This window comes from Moschus berezovskii, chromosome 16 (genome assembly GCF_049115385.1).
Source record: "Moschus berezovskii isolate FMDL1 chromosome 16, NW_MosBer_1.0, whole genome shotgun sequence".
NCBI classification, from domain to species: domain Eukaryota; kingdom Metazoa; phylum Chordata; class Mammalia; order Artiodactyla; family Moschidae; genus Moschus; species Moschus berezovskii.
The window spans coordinates 43,142,028-43,158,957 of NC_142475.1; the positions used below are offsets into that span (position 1 = coordinate 43,142,028).

The 16,930-nt window shown below is 39.5% G+C and overlaps 1 protein-coding gene across 1 annotated transcript in view; it reads right to left on the minus strand.

Annotated features, from left to right (window-relative positions):
• The window catches only part of HNF4G (hepatocyte nuclear factor 4 gamma), a 143,242-nt gene extending 126,595 nt beyond the window's left edge, over positions 1-16,647 (minus strand). The window contains exon 1 of the mRNA XM_088844609.1: positions 16,511-16,647. The gene's annotated coding sequence lies outside the window, so the exon portion shown is untranslated. The remainder of the gene's footprint in view (positions 1-16,510) is intronic.
• Positions 16,648-16,930: the final 283 nt, after the last annotated feature.

Here is a 16,930-nt window from a genome sequence, read left to right on the forward strand (position 1 = left end):
CTGTGATTCATGGGGTCGCGGAGAGTCGGACACGACTGAGCGACTGAACTGAACTGAACTGAACTGAGGAGAAGGCTAATGACAGTTTTTAAAAACTAGAAAAATACTATTTTAGATGGTAATGGTTGCAGTTGACATATGTAAAAAACTTGAGCAGACACTAAGATTTGCTACAACTCAATTAAAATATCAGTTAATAGCAAAAGCAATTTAACAGTATGTATCAAAAATTAGAAAAAGGTTGACTCATTGACTTAACTTATATAAATTAATAATACAGAAATAAATCATTTGTTTAAAAAGCTGTGTTCATGCACAAATATTCATTACAAAATTGCAAACGGGAAATAATTAAAATCAACCTGTTCAACAGTAGGAAAATGGCTAGGTAGACTGTGTTATTTCAAAGTAACAGAATTTTTATGAGATACTACAAAGGTAATTATAAGGACTGCTCTAAAAAGAAGAAAAAATTTAATCCACTAATCAGTGAAAAAGTCCAAACACAAATCACTCATGGTGGGTAAATACAGAATGCATGTGTCCCCACAAACAAACACGTACAGGAGACTAGACACTAACATGCAAAAAAGTAATGTGCATGCATTGAATAGTGGGTGGGTGATTTGAATTTCATTTTAAAAAATTCTTTGAATGTCATTATTATTCTGTTTTGATAATTAAGAACGAGTAGAAAAATATTGAAGAGTTTCCAGAACTAATTAAGGTAAAATGTTACTAAAGGACAGATATAAGGAAAAAGAAGAGGCATTATTACACTTTTGGAAAAGCTGAATGGCATAGAGGAGACAAAAAGGGAAATAAAGGACTGAACGATGTGAAAGAGAAAAAATTCCAGGAAAAGAATTCAAATGGATGTGTGGTTGGATATAAATAGAATGGGGGAAGACCATGGAAGAGAAGACCATGTCTCCAAAGAACAAATTAAGACAGCTCAAAGAGAGGAGGACATAATGCATCAGTTAAGAATTTCAGAATATCATCCCTGCTAACTGACTGTGTAACGTCTATCTGTAAAATAAGACCAATAATAACCAGAATCATTAGGTCGTTTCAAGGACTAAATGAGTTAACACAGGCAAAGCATTTAGATGAGTGCATGCCAATAAAAAGAGCTCAGTAAGGATTAAATATTGCAACAGAAAAATTAAAGTTTTCGGAGAACAAAGAATATTAATTTCACTTCATTTTTAAAATAAATTTAGCCTTTAAATTCTTTTTCAAATTCATAACTTTATCAAGGTTATATTTAGTTTGATAATAATTTTTCTCATCACGGAGAAATTTCACACTAATTTTACCTGGAATTCACAGAGATCTGATTCACACAATTGCAGCTTTGTAGAAATTCAACATAACACAGTACGAGAATTATTCTTTTCATATAAACATTGGTACTACTTCCGTGTGAGCCTCAAAGCTAATTTAGGATTTGGAACTTAGAATGACTAGAAAAATAGGGAAAATATTTGACTTTGGGTTAAGGATTCATTTAACAGAATTATTATTGCTTCAGTAAAAGTCTATCATCTCGACATAGAAGACAGATATTGTTCCCCAACTCTCAAAGCAAAAGAAGTAAATACAAGCAATAGTCACAGAGAGGTTGTGCTGCTCCCTGACCTTAGTGCTGTTTCATTAAGTTTCCTTTTTGAAATCTGTCTTTGGTTCTCTCCTGCCTCCCCTGTAAGGCTCTTTTTGCCCCTCGTTTCTTTAAGTGGAATACAGCATTATTATGAAAGGATAGGTGACCTCCTCCAACCACCATCATCCCCAGGCCCTTCCCCATCACCTTCACACAAACAGAAACAAAGTTTTCAGGGTTGGCATCACCAGCCTAGGAAGAAATGAAAAGTGTTGCTCGGGGCAACTGTGCGGTGGGATGGGTAGGGGGAGAGGACGGGGGCGGTGGGGGGGAGGCTAAGGTGATCTCTGCCAGTAACAGCCTCCACCAGCTGCAGCAGTGGTAGCACCTGGAAATGGAGATTCTCAACCCCACCTGGAACCTACTGAGCCACAACCTCTGCGATGCAGCCCAGGACTCTGTTGGCCACTGGCTCTTAGGTGAAAATGATGCCTGCTCCACTTGGACAATCCCTGGCATGTGCCACTCTCGTGTCAACTGCTTCACAATTAAATCTTAGAAGTAGCAGAGCATCTGGCAGCATCATCAGCTCTCCAGTGTAAACTAACCCCCGTCAACTGTACTTCTGTTCAAACACGATGAAGAGAGAAGTGATAGGTTTTGTGTTTCCAGAAAGGTGAGACAATATTTTTCTCATAAATTTATTAAGAAGTCTTTGAAAACAGAAAGCTGATGTATCTAATCTAAAAACAAAAAACAAACAACAAAACCCAACAATCCAAAGTTAGACTGTCACAAAATTAAATTAAAAAATCCTCCCACATGATGAAAGAGGAGTATGGATGGTAATCTCTTTTGAATAACCTTTAAATACATATTGAGCATCCACGGAGCATGTGGCCACTGAGCATTTGAACTGTGACTAGTGGGAACTGAGATGTGCTACAAGCTTAAAGAATACACCAGAAATCAGTGGCTTACTATGAAAAATGATGCAAACTATACCTCCTAACTTTTACATTTATATTGATTTTATTGAAATTATTATTCTTTGGATGCATGCATGTGTGCTCTGTCGTTTCAGTCATGTCCAACTCTTTGTGACCCCATGGACTGTAGCCCATCAGGCTCCTCTGTCCATGGGATTCTCCAGGAGAGAATACTGGAGTGGGTTGCCACGCCCTCCTCCAGGGGATCTTTCCGATACACGGATGCATCCCTTGTTGCCTATGTCTCTTGTATTGCAAGCGGATTCTTCACCTCCTGGGCAATCTGGGAAATTGGGTTTAATAAAAGAGGTTATTAAAATTACTCTCCCTTATTTCTATTTACTTGTAATGTAGCAAGGCGAAACTTTTAATAGTACACATGGGGTTGCATTACCTTTCTACACAGAGTGTTGTTTAGAGTTCTAAACTCTAGCAGTTAGTAATAATTATATCTTAATACAAATTAAAAAATTATGTCATGAAATATGTTTTCAAGTTATATATAGAATAATGTCAGACTTCTTTTTTAACCTCATTTAATATTTAGTACCCAGACTGCCTTTCTTCTCTTGCTCTCCTAGCCTTTTGTCTTACCCTTTATTTCAATGTCCACTCAGGCTTCTGCTCCTAAGACCTCCCATCTAGCTGAACTGATTGATTATCCCCAATCAACAATAAATATGAAAGAAGGCACGTTTACAAATCAGAGGAAATTCCAAGAAACCTCTCTGTGGAGGCGAAATTTAAACTGAAAAGTAAAGAATGAAGACAGTCATATGATGTTAATGTGTGGGAGGGATGTAAGTTTGGAAGAAGTATTGAATGCAAAAGGCAAAGGCCCTTAGATGAAAAATAACTTAACATTTTTTGAAAACTGAGAAAATCTGGATGTGGCTAGAACCCAACGAGTAAGAGAGAGTTGCAAGAGGTAAGGATGAAAGAGACAGGAGGAGCCCAGAACTTCAAAAGCCTCAAAGGGACAAAAAAGAGCCTGCACATTATTTCCGGTACAATGGAAAACCAACGGATGGGTTTAAACAAGGAGATGATGTGTTCTCATTTACAATTTAAGAAGATTACCTATGACAGTCCACTCACAAAGAGTTGGACATGACAAGCAACCTAGTACCCACGCATGTCCATTCATTAAGTTGCTCACAAACACCAGAAAATGGTGCTGGGTGGTATCTTATATATGTTGTATGATTTAAGATTCTCAGGAACCCGATGTTGTTGAGCTATTATTGCAGATTAGAAATGGGCAAAATAAAGCACAAAAAGTTTAACTTGTCAAGTGTTACTCAGCAGCTCAGTCTACTATCTAACTCCCTCTGACCAAAGTGCTTTATACATATCATATGCCAGGACAGATAATTTTCTGTAAATCAATGAACTGACTATCCCTAAGATATTTATTGCAAGACAGCCAAAGACATAGTACAACTAATCTTTCACAATTTTAAAATAGACTCACCGTAGTGAACACACTGTTCTAAACGCCCATGATTTGCAGTTATACTGTCAGTGAAATTAAAGTTTTGCGAGAGTGAATCATAGAGCTTTTACTGCAATCTGAGTTGTTCGGACTCTATCTGAGAAATTCTGAAACAATCTGTTTAATGCATAACTTCAAATGCAGAAACTGCCCCTTTGAACCTGAAAGGCTGAATGTGTTTATCTCTTTCAACCAGGGAAGAGGAGACTGGACCATTGAGAGCATCCCTCAAAATTAGTTTGACATTTTGGCACTTTTGCTATCAGCATGAATGGTGCTTTGCTGTATGTCTCTTTTCCATTAACTCAAGAGATACACAGTTTAGCAGTCTCTGAATTATTGTATACACTTCTGTATAATTTCTACGCTTTTATATAACCAAATTAAGGTGAGGCATAAATGCCTACACGGTGTCATAGACCCATCAGGGAGTAAAAAGTCTGAATGAAAGATATATTTGAAATATTTTTCCAAAATTGCAAACATGTTATCTGCCCTGCTTTGGAATTCAGCTTAATTTGGCTTTGTTCTTTGACTTCTGATAGTCTCAGTGACATAAACATGCACACCCAGAGGACTTCCCTCTATGGCTACTTAACCCAAACATACCCATTATTCAAAGGCCAAGGTGTGGAAATAGTATGAACATATGAAGCAGATATAGGAATATCTTTTTTGAAATATCAAACATATCTCTAGATTATTCAGAGAAGAATTTTCTTTCTATATATTTTTCACTGAATCTAGATATTACCTCAAGTCACTCCAATATGTGCCATTTTTCCTGGCCAGAGGGACAGCTCAAAAGGGAGGAAACATTAAGGGACCAAAACATAGATGAGAGGAAGTGTAGAGAGAGGAAGGCTTTTTAGAGATCAACATAAATAATTTGGGTTTTGGACTCAGTTGATTTAATTTAGAGACTAAAACAAAAATATACATGAGCCTTAAGGAAGATCTGAATATCTAAGATTATAAAACGAAATACTTTGTTACCCTGCTGCTTTGAACTGAATTATATCTCCCCAACCCTCAAACTTTATAAGTCCCAACTTCCAGTACCTCAGAATACAACTGTATTTGGGGATGGAGCTTTAAAGAGTGAAAGTGAAAGTGTCAGTCACTCAGTCCTGTCCAACTCTTCGTGACCCCAAGGACTGTTGCCTGCCAGGTTCCTCTGTCCATGGAATTCTTCAGGCAAGAATACTAGAGTGGGTTCCCATTCCCCTCTCCAGGGGATATTCCTGACCCAGGCATGGAACCTGGGCCTCCCTCATTGCAGGCAGATTCTTTACTGTCTGAGCCACCAAGGAAGTCCCTTTAAAGAGTAGTTAAGATAAAATGAGTTCCCATGGGTGCATCCTCCATTAATCCAATATGATTGGTGTCCTTATGAGAAGAGTAAAGATACCATCACTCAGGAAGGGAAGACCATGTGATGACACAATAAGAAGATGGACATCTACAAGGCAGAAGAAGAAACCAAACCTGAGTGGCAGAGGGAAAGACGGCAAAGCCTTGAGCAGGACAATGGGAGTAGAATACATGGAATGAGAGGATTATGTTTGAGAGCTTTCCATTATCTTTGAACTTCTCATGAAGTTCAAAAATTAAAATTCAAAAATGAAGAACTTGATTATACTGTTTTTTTCCCCTTGGCAAATTAACTTATACACATGAAAGACAAATGCAATACCTTATTCAGTTAGAATCAGGACAACTAAAAGAATATTCACAGAATCTAGAAAATCCTCTGAGATTTTGGCAATTTTGTCAAATCATTCTATGGTAACTGTGAAAGGTCATTTTCAAAGTATTAACACTACAATTATATAATCCCCAACCTCTATCAGGGTCTATTGTACCATCTATGGGAGCTCAACAGGACATTGTCCCTCCCTATCTGAACACTAAACACTGTAAGTGTTCGCCCGTCCCTGCAGATCAACCTAGCTATCACTTTCACACATGAAATGTACACACACACACAAGCCAAAAAAACATTTGCTCAAAACCCCAAAACCCATATTTAACATCGTGTGCTTTTGAACTGTGGTGCTGGAGAAGACTCTTGAGAGTCCCTTGTACCGCAAGGAGATCCAACCAGTCCATTCTAAAGGAGATCAATCCTGGGTGTTCATTGGAAGGACTGATGCTGAAGCTGAAACTCCAATACTTTGGCCACCTCATGTGACAAGTTGACTCACTGGAAAAGACTCTGATGCTGGGAGGGATTGGGGGCGGGAGGAGAAGGGGACGAAGGAGAATGAGACGGCTGGATGGCATCACCGACTCGATGGACATGAGTTTGAGTGAACTCCGGGAGTTGGTGATGGACAAGGAGGCCTGGCGTGCTGTGACTCATGGGGTCTCAAAGAGTTGGACACGACTGAGTGACTGAACTAAACTGAACTGAACTGACTGACACTTATCTCCCAGTCTCAATGTCTTCTCACGTTTGTCACAAGACAAATAATGTAAAGGGAAACATTATAAATTCTGCATATGAAAGAATTCTATAAACTGTGAAGCTCAAGTATCATCAACATTGTTATTGTACAGATGTTTATTAATGTTTCTTCTTACTTTTGTGAACTCACTTTCTTCCATCTTTTTCTGTTTTACACTGGAGCCTCATGAAACCACAAAATCAATGCTATTCCTATTGAAGACTAAAATATCCTTTATTCTTCTCTTCCTTCAGTCAAATCCTACCCCTTGTATAAAAGTAAATTCACATAGGGAGATAATATTTTAAAATCTTATATCTGAAAAAGGACTCATACATAGAACTCTTACAACTCAATAATAATAAGACAAACTGCTCAATTTTAAAAAGATGGGTGGGGGAGAAATTCCCTGGCGGTCCAGTGGTTGGGACTTCATGATTTTACTCCCAAGAGTCGGGGTTGCTTCCTGGTAGGGGACCTAATATCCCACAAGCCATGCAGTACTGTCAAATAAATAAATAAAATAACAAAAAGATGGGGTGGGGGATACAGATGCATAGGTTTGAACCACCAAAGAAAGCAGCTTAATGGTACCTAAGCTCATGAAAAGATGCTCAGTATCACTAGTTATCAGGGGAATATAAATTGAAACCACAGCGAAATCTCATCAGATACTGTTCAGAATACCTAAAATTTAAAGACTGATCATACCAAGTGTTCTTAAGGATGTGAGGACACTGGAACTCAAACATTACTGATGGGAACATAAAATGGTACAACTACTGTGGAAACCTGGTTTTTCCATAAGATCTAGCCATTATATTGCTAGGTAATTACATAAAACAAATGAAAGCATTTATCCCCACAGACTCTTTTTAAAAGAAGGTTCAGAGCAGCTCTATTTGTAAGAACCAAAAACTGGAAACAGTTCAGATATACATCAATAGGTAAATGAATAAACAAATTGTGGCATAGCCATACAATATTATGCCATTCAGTTAAAAACATTTTTTTAAAAGAATGAACAGCTGATAGATGCAACAAAATGTACAAATATCAAAATAATAACATTGAGTGAAAGAAGGCAGACACAAAAGAATGCTCCGTGATCCCCTGGATGAGAAAGTCTAGAAAATGAAAACTAATTCGCAAAGGCAGAAAGTAGATCAGTGGTTGCTTCCAGATAGAGGACAGGGAGGAACAGGAGGGAGGGTTTCTGAAGGAGCTCAAAGAAACCTTTGGTGATGTTGGCTGCATTCACTGTCTTTACTGAGGTGATTATTTCATGGGTAGATACACATATCAAAACTTCTTAAATTCTGCACTTTAAATATGTGCAGTTTATTATATGACAATTGTACCTCATAAATCTGTTTCTTTAAAGAGGAATAAGCTTTACTCCTTTATTCCTGGATATGCACAACAAGATGGATAAATTGCAAAATTATTACATGAAGTGAAAAAAAAATAAAAAGCCATATACTATATGACTCTATTTATATATTCTGGAAAAGGCAACCCTAAAGGAAAGAAATCATATGGGTAGTTGCTGGGGAAAGGTGGAGGGGGCTGACTGCAAAAGAGGATATGGGAATTGGGAGGAGGGGCTTGCAGAAAGGTTATACATTCTCAGGGCAGTTGGCAGTGATTTTACGATTGCATACATTTGCCAAAACTCATTGAAGTGTATGGTTCAAAAGGATGGATTTTACTGAATGTAAATTATATCTCAATACACTTATCTCAATGCAATTATACCTCAATATCAATAAATTATATCCCTTGACTTAAAAATAAAGAATTCATACATCCTGTGTAACCTAATCCAGGAAAAATTAGTGGGCCTTCTGCTAGGTTTCTACAATACTTCTCCAGCACTCAAAACTTGCCCTTATAATAGTGGGCAGTTATTCTTTAATGCATATCCCTAACCAGACATGAAAATTTTAGGAGAGAATTACCAGTCATTGCTTAATACCCAAAATAGAATCTAGCTTGAAATCAGGTTCTCAACAAATGTTGAATTCTACTATTGATATTTCACCTTCCTTCTTAAAGAGGAATACCAGACTACCTTACCTGCCTCCTGAAAAACCTATATGCAGGTCAAGAAGCAACAGCTAGACTGAACAAGGAAAAACTGACTGGTTCAAAATTGGGAAAGGAGTACATCAAGGCTGTATATTGCCATCCTGCTTATTTAACTTGCAGAGTACATCTTGCAAAATGCTAGACTGGATGAATCACAAACTGGAATCAAGACTGCTGGGAGAAATATCAATAACCTGATATATGAAGATGACACCACTCTCATGGCAGAAAAGTGAAGAGCCTGTTGATGAAGGTGAAAGAGGAGAGCGAAGAAGCTGGTTTGAAACCCAACGTTCAAAAAACAAACATCATGACATCCAGTCTCATCAGTTAATAGCAAAGAGATGACGAAAAAATGAAAACAGCAGCAAATTTTATTTTCTTGGGCTCCAAAATCACTGTGGACAGTGACTGCAGCCATGAAATTAAGACACTTGCTCTGTGGAAGAAAAGCTGTGACAAACCCAGACAATATATTAAAAAAGCAGAGACATCACTTTGCCAACAAAGGTCTGTAGAGTCAAAGCTATGGTTTTTCCCACGGTCATGTACAGATGTGAGAGTTGGAACACAAAGAAGGCTGAGGGCTGAAGAACTGATGCTTCTGAATTGTGGTGCTACAGAAGACTCTTAAGAGTCCCTTGGACTACAAGGAGATCAAACCAGTCGATCTGAAAGGAAATAAACCCTGAGTATTCGTTGAAAGAACTGATGCTGAAGATGAAAAACTAATACTTTGGCCACCTGATGTGAAGAGCCAACTCACTGGAGAAGACCCTGATGCTGGGAAAGACTGAAGACAAAAGGAGAAGGGGGCAGTAGAGAATGAGATGGTTAGATAGCATCACTGACTCAATGGCCATGAATTTAAGCAAACTCCAGGAGATACTGAAGGACAGAGAAGACTGGAATGCTGCAGTCCATGGGGTCACAAAGAGTCAGACATGACTGAACAACTGAACAATAATCTCCATTAAAGCTACTCATTCATTCAGTGAACACAAGCTCATTAAACCTCAACTAAATGCCCAAATAAAGACGTGAACAAGAATAACATATTTCTTATTCTCAGAGGTCTAACACTCGAGCCTAAGAGAATCATCATCAAATATGCAATCACAGTGTGTGATGAAGCTGGTAAACATGACAGGGAAAGAACAAGATAGAATTAAACTGGTATATTGGGGCAGGAGGTCAGGAAAGGTGGTATTTAAGCAAAGACCCACAAGAAAGGTGGAAGGTGACTAAAAGGCAGGGAGGGAAATGACGATGACAATGGCGGAGAGTTTTCCAAACAACAGATATAGCACTTTTGAAGGTGCAGAGCATGGTGCCTTTGAGGAAATAGAAGAGATTTCAGCTAAAAACTAAAGTAAGAGATGTCAAGAAAAGAGAGATGAAGCTTGGAGTGGAAATCACAGACCAAGTCACACAGGGTCTAGTGATGTAAACACACTTGGAGTTCATGATAAGGGTATTAGGAAGTGAATGAATGGTTTTAAGTAGAAGAAAAAAGACAACGTCAGACCTGTTTTCTCTATATCATTCTAATCACTATCATGAGAAATTATTGGAGTTAAGACTAACCAGGAAGGGAGAACATTTGGTTGCTTCAAAAATTCACATCAAAAATAGTAATGCCTTTGCTAGAGAAACAAATATTCTAGACAAGAGAACAAACTAGAGGAACAATCTTCTTCCTAAGTACTTGATAATCTGGCTCAAATGGCCAAATGAGGTTTAATTTTGCCATACAAGCTAGATTTTAAAATATGGATTTTTAGGACTATAATGTTTGAAAAACTACAAATCTATAATGACCGTGATCAAATCAAAGCTTCCTGTACAATCCTAAAGACAAGGTCTGCTTCAATCCTTCATACCGTCTCATCTTCCTTACTCTACAGTTCTTAAAGTCAACTGAAAGAGCTTCAAAAAATCTCTCAAGTTTACCTTATCCTCTTCATATCTCCATTTCCATTGGGCAATTGAGAAAGTTTCCTACAATTCTCCTGTCTCTTATCTGTGCCTCTTTGATCTAGCCTCCAAAATGTTGCCAATCAATTTTAAAAAAGAAAAAGGAGACAGAAAGCTTTCCTAACTCAACTTACTTATAGACTTTTGAGGCTCCCCATTACCTACAGGACGTAGCTCAAACTTTTGTTATCCACACTCAGGATTGTCAGAATGGCCCATGCTCCTTCCCCAGTTCATTTCTTGCCATTCCACCTATTTCAAATGTAATCTCCTCTGCCCCAAACAGCTTTCTGATTCTTCTCTATTCAGCAAGAGCTAATCGGAAAATCACTTATTCTTCCATGAAATCCCTCTAGGACATTCAAGCTAAATGTATCTTTTGTGTTTCCATTTTCCATGGTATTTCTATTTACTGTACTAATACAGGAGTTATCACCCTATGTTATAGACGGTTATATGTGCTTGTCTTCCAAATAGATTATCTGTGTTTGAGAGTGGGGACACTGATTTATTTATGCCCCTATTCCAGGTATCTAGTACAGTGCATATAATTCCATTCCATTTAAATTAAAATACAGACTTTATTTGCAAACTATAGCCATAATGTCAGAAATGAGAAAAGCAAAAGGAAAAAAAAATTCTTGGACAGATTCCATAATCTGACCGAGAACACACACAAAGTACAACACAGTATGCAAGCCGAGAGGAACAATACTCAAAGATTAAAAATATTAAAAAACACACTAAATTACCAGACCTAGATGGTGGTATCAGTAGAAACTTTTAAATGAGATGGGAATTCACTATCTAGATGTCTATAACAATTTTTTGATATCATCTATAAATGTGATTTTTCTATATTGAAATAGAGTGCAGAGAAAGGGTCAAATGTTCAACAAATAAAATGCTTGACTTAAGTAATACAAGAATTAATCCACATATACTCTAAGAATAAAGACTGTTATTTTTACTTTAAAACTATTTAAACTGAGGCACAGAAACATTAAGCAACACACAGGGATTCACAGCTGGCAGAGGGCAAAACTGAAACTTGCATTAAAATTTTGATAATTCCTCAGCCCATGTTCTAACCACTGAACTATATACTCAGGATGTTCCTTGTCTACACTGTTTACCTAAACACTTCATGAATTCAGGGACTATGTCTCTTACTCATCACTGATCTCTGAGGCCTATTAGAGGGGTTGGCTAGGGGTGCAGGGGCCACCATAAAACTCTTGAAATCTTATGCAATTTGTGTGCATGCTCAGTCACTGATGTTGTGTCCGACTCTTTGTGACTCCATGGACTGTAGCCCACCAGGCTTCTCTGTCCATGAAATTTTCCCAGCAGGAATACTGGAGTGGGTTGCCATTTCCTCCCCTGTGGGATCTTCCCAACCCAGGGTCTGAACCCACATTTCCTGTGGCTCCTGCATTGGCAAGTAGATTCTTTACTGCTGAGCCACCTGGGAAGCCCCTATGTATAATTCCTTTAGAGAGAGGGTCAATAAAAGCGGGTGACACTTATTAACTTATTAACAACAATCAGGTAGCATTGTAGATGAATTATCTCATTCTATCACAACAATAACAGCAACACAGAATACATGTCAGGTACCTCGTATATGCCAGGCATTGGTCTAAGTGTTTACATGTATTATTAACATATATAATCATTACATCAATTCTATGAGACAGATGTTATAGTCACATATACTTCAAAAATGAGGAAACTAGGCTTCAAGGAGGTTAACTTGCCCAAGTGCCCCAGCTTATGTCCCCCTTTTAGTAAACAGCTGGGCAGGAATAGAAGCATCCCTATGTGACAACAAAGCAGTCTCTCTAGGATTACATCCCATGAGGTGGTCATCCTCAAAGACCTTCCTGTCCACCAAAATGTTAAGAGAATCACAAAAAAAGAAAAAAATTAATTCCCTATGCATTTTCCATAAGGTCATCTTGATTAAAACCAAAGGTTTTCACAGCAACACAATATCAGGAGCTATGAGCTAATTCTGCCGTACAGAGAGCGTTCTGTCTCCTTAATGTATTAAATACAAGTTAGGTAGTACAAGTATTGCAGAGGATAAGATGGTTGGATGGCATCACTGACTTAGTAGACATGAATTTGAGCAAACTGGGAGATAGTAAAGGACAGGGAAGCCTGGCATGCTGCAGTCTATGGGGTCTCAAAGAATCAGGCACAACTTAGCCACTAAACAACAACAGGAAGTCCATATCATAAAGGGAAAGTTTTTCTTTAAGGGTTATCCATGATGAATGGATAAGTTAGTACTGAGTTTCAAAGTTACTTACATAAACATGCAAATATGCATACATGGAGCAGGGTTGTTGCTGTTCCTTACAGACTTCTGTGACCTAGAAGTGCTTTCCCCCAGGAATACCTGGTCAAGAACAAGGAGACATGGCAAGGCCTGTGGGGTCTAATCAAGGTGCCATTCCTCATGTGCCCTTTAGCAGGTCAGTCCAGTACAGTGAACAATCGAGGACTTCTTGAAGGTGCCAAGGTCACCCCCATGGCTTAGATTCACAGTATCTGGACTTGAATTCCTAGTTTTATCCTCTCTAGATGTGTGACCTTAGTCAATTTTTAAAATTTCTCTGCCTCATTTTTCCCATCTGAATATGGGGAGAATATTAGTATTAGCTGCAAAGATTTGTTTAAAGAATGTAAGAGAAAAAATTTATAAGAAGGGCTTAGAACAATATGTAACACGTATTAAGTATTCAGTACGTTTCAGTAAAAAACATATGCATTATTAAGACTCCTAAATAGTTCTCCCAAGTGTAAGAGGAAGCCATATTTGAAGCACTTTATGAGTCTATGTATGAGCTGATTAATACCAATAGGGGAAAATTTCTATCGGGAGAGTAGACAGAGCAATTCTGCAAGGATGTATGTATGTACGTACAATTATGTATCACTGTACACTAAGTTCTGTTTGCATGTATAGGTTCCTAAGGACTCCAAACTACAATATCTCACTTAAAATTATGTTTCATTTTTAGGGATATGAATCCTCTTACAAAGGTAGCAAACACATAAGTCAAGAGCCACACAATCACAACAGCAACTGTTAGGCTCACCAGAGTCACATGTTTGTAGAATCAAATTCTCACTTAGCATGTACCAGTATCTCTAGCCATTCAGTAAACGGATAGTGACTAATAGAGTGGCTTCTTTTATAAGCTCAAAATAAGGTGATATTTAAAAATGCATTTAATTCCTTTTCTACTTTATTACTATATTTTCAAAGCAAAATTCTCAAGCTCTCCAAGTTAGATGTTACAGGGCTGGTTATATAATTACCAAATATCCAACTCTGTCAATGAGAAATCCACTTTTCAACAATCAGGCTGGCAACATTTTAAACAGATCGTTACTATCCAGTGTTGGCAAGAGTAAGGTAAGGACACTGTGGGTACTTAGGAAGAGTCTTTACAATATCCATCAAATTTAAAGTGAACATCCCCCTGGAACCGGTAATTCTCTTCTCAGAATAAATCTTCTGCAGTATTCTTGCAGAGACAATGTACACAGATAACCACTGCATCACTCTTTGTAATAGTAAGAAACTGGAAAATCCAAGTGAATATTCTGGGGGATATTGGTTGGCTGGTTACCTTAGGTAGATACGTTTAAAAAGAAATCTTCATATACTGTATATTGACAGAAATATTTGAGAAATGTTAAAAGAAAGCAAATTTCAGAACACTGATAAATGAACCATTATCCAATTTTTTGAAATAATGAAAGATTACTGTGGTTATACATGGAAGGGAATCCCTGATGGCTCAGCGGTAAAAAATCCACCTATCAATGCAGGAGACCAGGGCTCGATTCCTAGGTCAGGAAGAGCCTTGGGAGAAGGAAATGGCAACCCACTACAGTATTCTTGCCTGGGAAATCCCACGGACAGAGGAGACTGCGGGCTACAGTCCACAGGGTAGCAAGAGTCAGACACAACTTTGCGACCAAACCACCACTACCATACACATGAAGGAACACAAGTCCAAATCAACAGCAGTTACACATATGGAATGGAATAGGAAAGGGGGTTCACTTTATATTTTACTATAATTTTCTTGTTGCTTTACAAGCAAGTAGTAGTTTTAGAATTCAAAGAAAATAACAAGAATTAAAAAAAAAAAAAAAACAGGGAACACAAAGTTATTATTTGCAAGTGTAAAAAAAACTTAGTCATCCTCCAAATTAATTTCTGCTGTCCCACATGCTTATAATGACAACTGAAGAATAAAATGCTTATGAGACCTTAATAGACACACTCTAGTTAAAAAGGCTTCCCAGGTAGCTCAGACGGTAAAGAATCTGCTGGTAATGCAGGAAACCAGGGTTTGATTCTAGAGAGAAGAATGGCAAACCACTCCAGTATTCTTGCCTGGAGAATTCCATGGAAGGGGAATTCCTGGCCAATTAATGTATGGGGTCGCAAAGAGTCAGACATGACCAAGTGATTAACATACACATACCTTCATAAAGCATGATGAGAAACATTCCCTATTTGCAGGCCCATAAATGGAGCTGAGGACAAATGGGAAGAAGAGAACAGCCCTCCACCTACACTTTTGAAAAGTGAAAAATAAGTAGTTTACCACCACTGGTCACCTTCGTTCTCCACCTTCTCACCCAAATGGTACCAGAGAGGAGCCTAACCCTTCTAGGCCACTGACTTCAAACTCACAATAAATAAATAGATCAGGTGACTTGACTGATAGTACAGAGCACAACAGATGAAAACAGAGGGAAGTGTGCTGAGAGGGTGGGGACCACAAGGTTATTATGAAAAAAACGGTGCTAGCTGGGAGGGAAGAATACTGTACCAATGAAGAGAAGATACATATGAAATGAACGGAAGCACAGGAGAAAGGAACAAAACAAAAGCAGAAAATGTTACTATTTCTGAGGTGTTTAGTTTTCAGGACATCCCATGAAGTGGACAGCGGCCGTAGTCTGCATTCTCTAGGTCTGCCCTCATAGGAAAGCGGACTGAAGGCAGATTGCTTGTTGGAGAGGGGTCCTGTGATTGTTTAGAGCAAGTCTTAGAAGAGCAGTACATCAGGTATGAAGCCCATTACATTCAATTCGAAGATCTTATCACCTGCTGGGCTACTCCCCGTTAGACATGGAGTGATTATTGCTTAACCTGTACATTGTTTAAACAAGCTTCCAAAGGACATTTCTTCCCAAAGGAAGCTAAGGTGATTTAAATTCAATTATGTATATAGATATAATTCTATATAACGATTATATATATATATGCACATATATGTATAGATAGAAAGACATGCGCCTACATTCTTCATATAATCGCCCCAGAGGCATCACCTGAAGATACTCACTCTCAAAATGTGTCTAAGAGAGAAGTGGCAGAGGCTGAGACGGGAGCAAAGGCCTGGGGTGATGCTCTAGGGCCAAACACCTCCCTACAAACCTCCGAGGTTCATAGAATATCCCAAAGCCCTGGCCTGGCCCCAGGCCACACACACACAAAAAAAAACTCCACCAAAGCCCCCAGGGACCTGGCAACCACGTGACTCGCCGACAGACACCGAAAGTTCCTCTGCCAAACACATCCAACTTTTATTTTCTCCTTTTCCTGAGTGACCTGCTGGCGGATGCCCCCGCTGCCTCACCTCCGGCCCTTTCTTCTTCCCCGCACTTCGGGCTGTGGGAGGCCTCGGGGTATCTGCTTTCAAGCTCGACTGGCCTAGGGGGTCCTAAGGCTCAGCCCCTCCCGGGCGGGCGTGCCCCGGGCAGCTGCGGGAGGGGAACCGAGCGTCCTCCGGTCTGACCCCGGCCGGGGGGCGGCAGGCTGGGGCTCAGCCGCCGGGCTCGGGGGCGCGGCGGGGAGACTCACCTGCGCGGAGCGGCTCCCGGAGCTCCCGCGTCGCCGTAGCCGCGCGGCCGCCGCCGCATCTCCCGACGGCAGGTCCCCCCACCCGCCCCGGCTGCGGGGGTCCCGGGCCGCACTTGTCCCAGCCTGGGAAGGAGGTTTGCGAGCGCCGAGGTGGAAGGTGGGGGTGGGGCGGGGTGATCGGGGAGACGAGGCGTAAGGTGTTGTTTTGTTGTTGTTTTGTTTGTTTGTTTGTTTTTCCGGATCGCTAGCAGAGACTTTAGACCATATGCTGGGAGGGTATTAGCTCGGCTCAATGGCGACAGAACAGCGGCCTGACTCTCACCGTCCGATCGATTTACTAAACAAACTGAAACGTGGGTGGGGATGTTAAACAGTAACCAGCGGCCTCAATGAAAACTGAAAGCGGCGAGGCCGCCACCG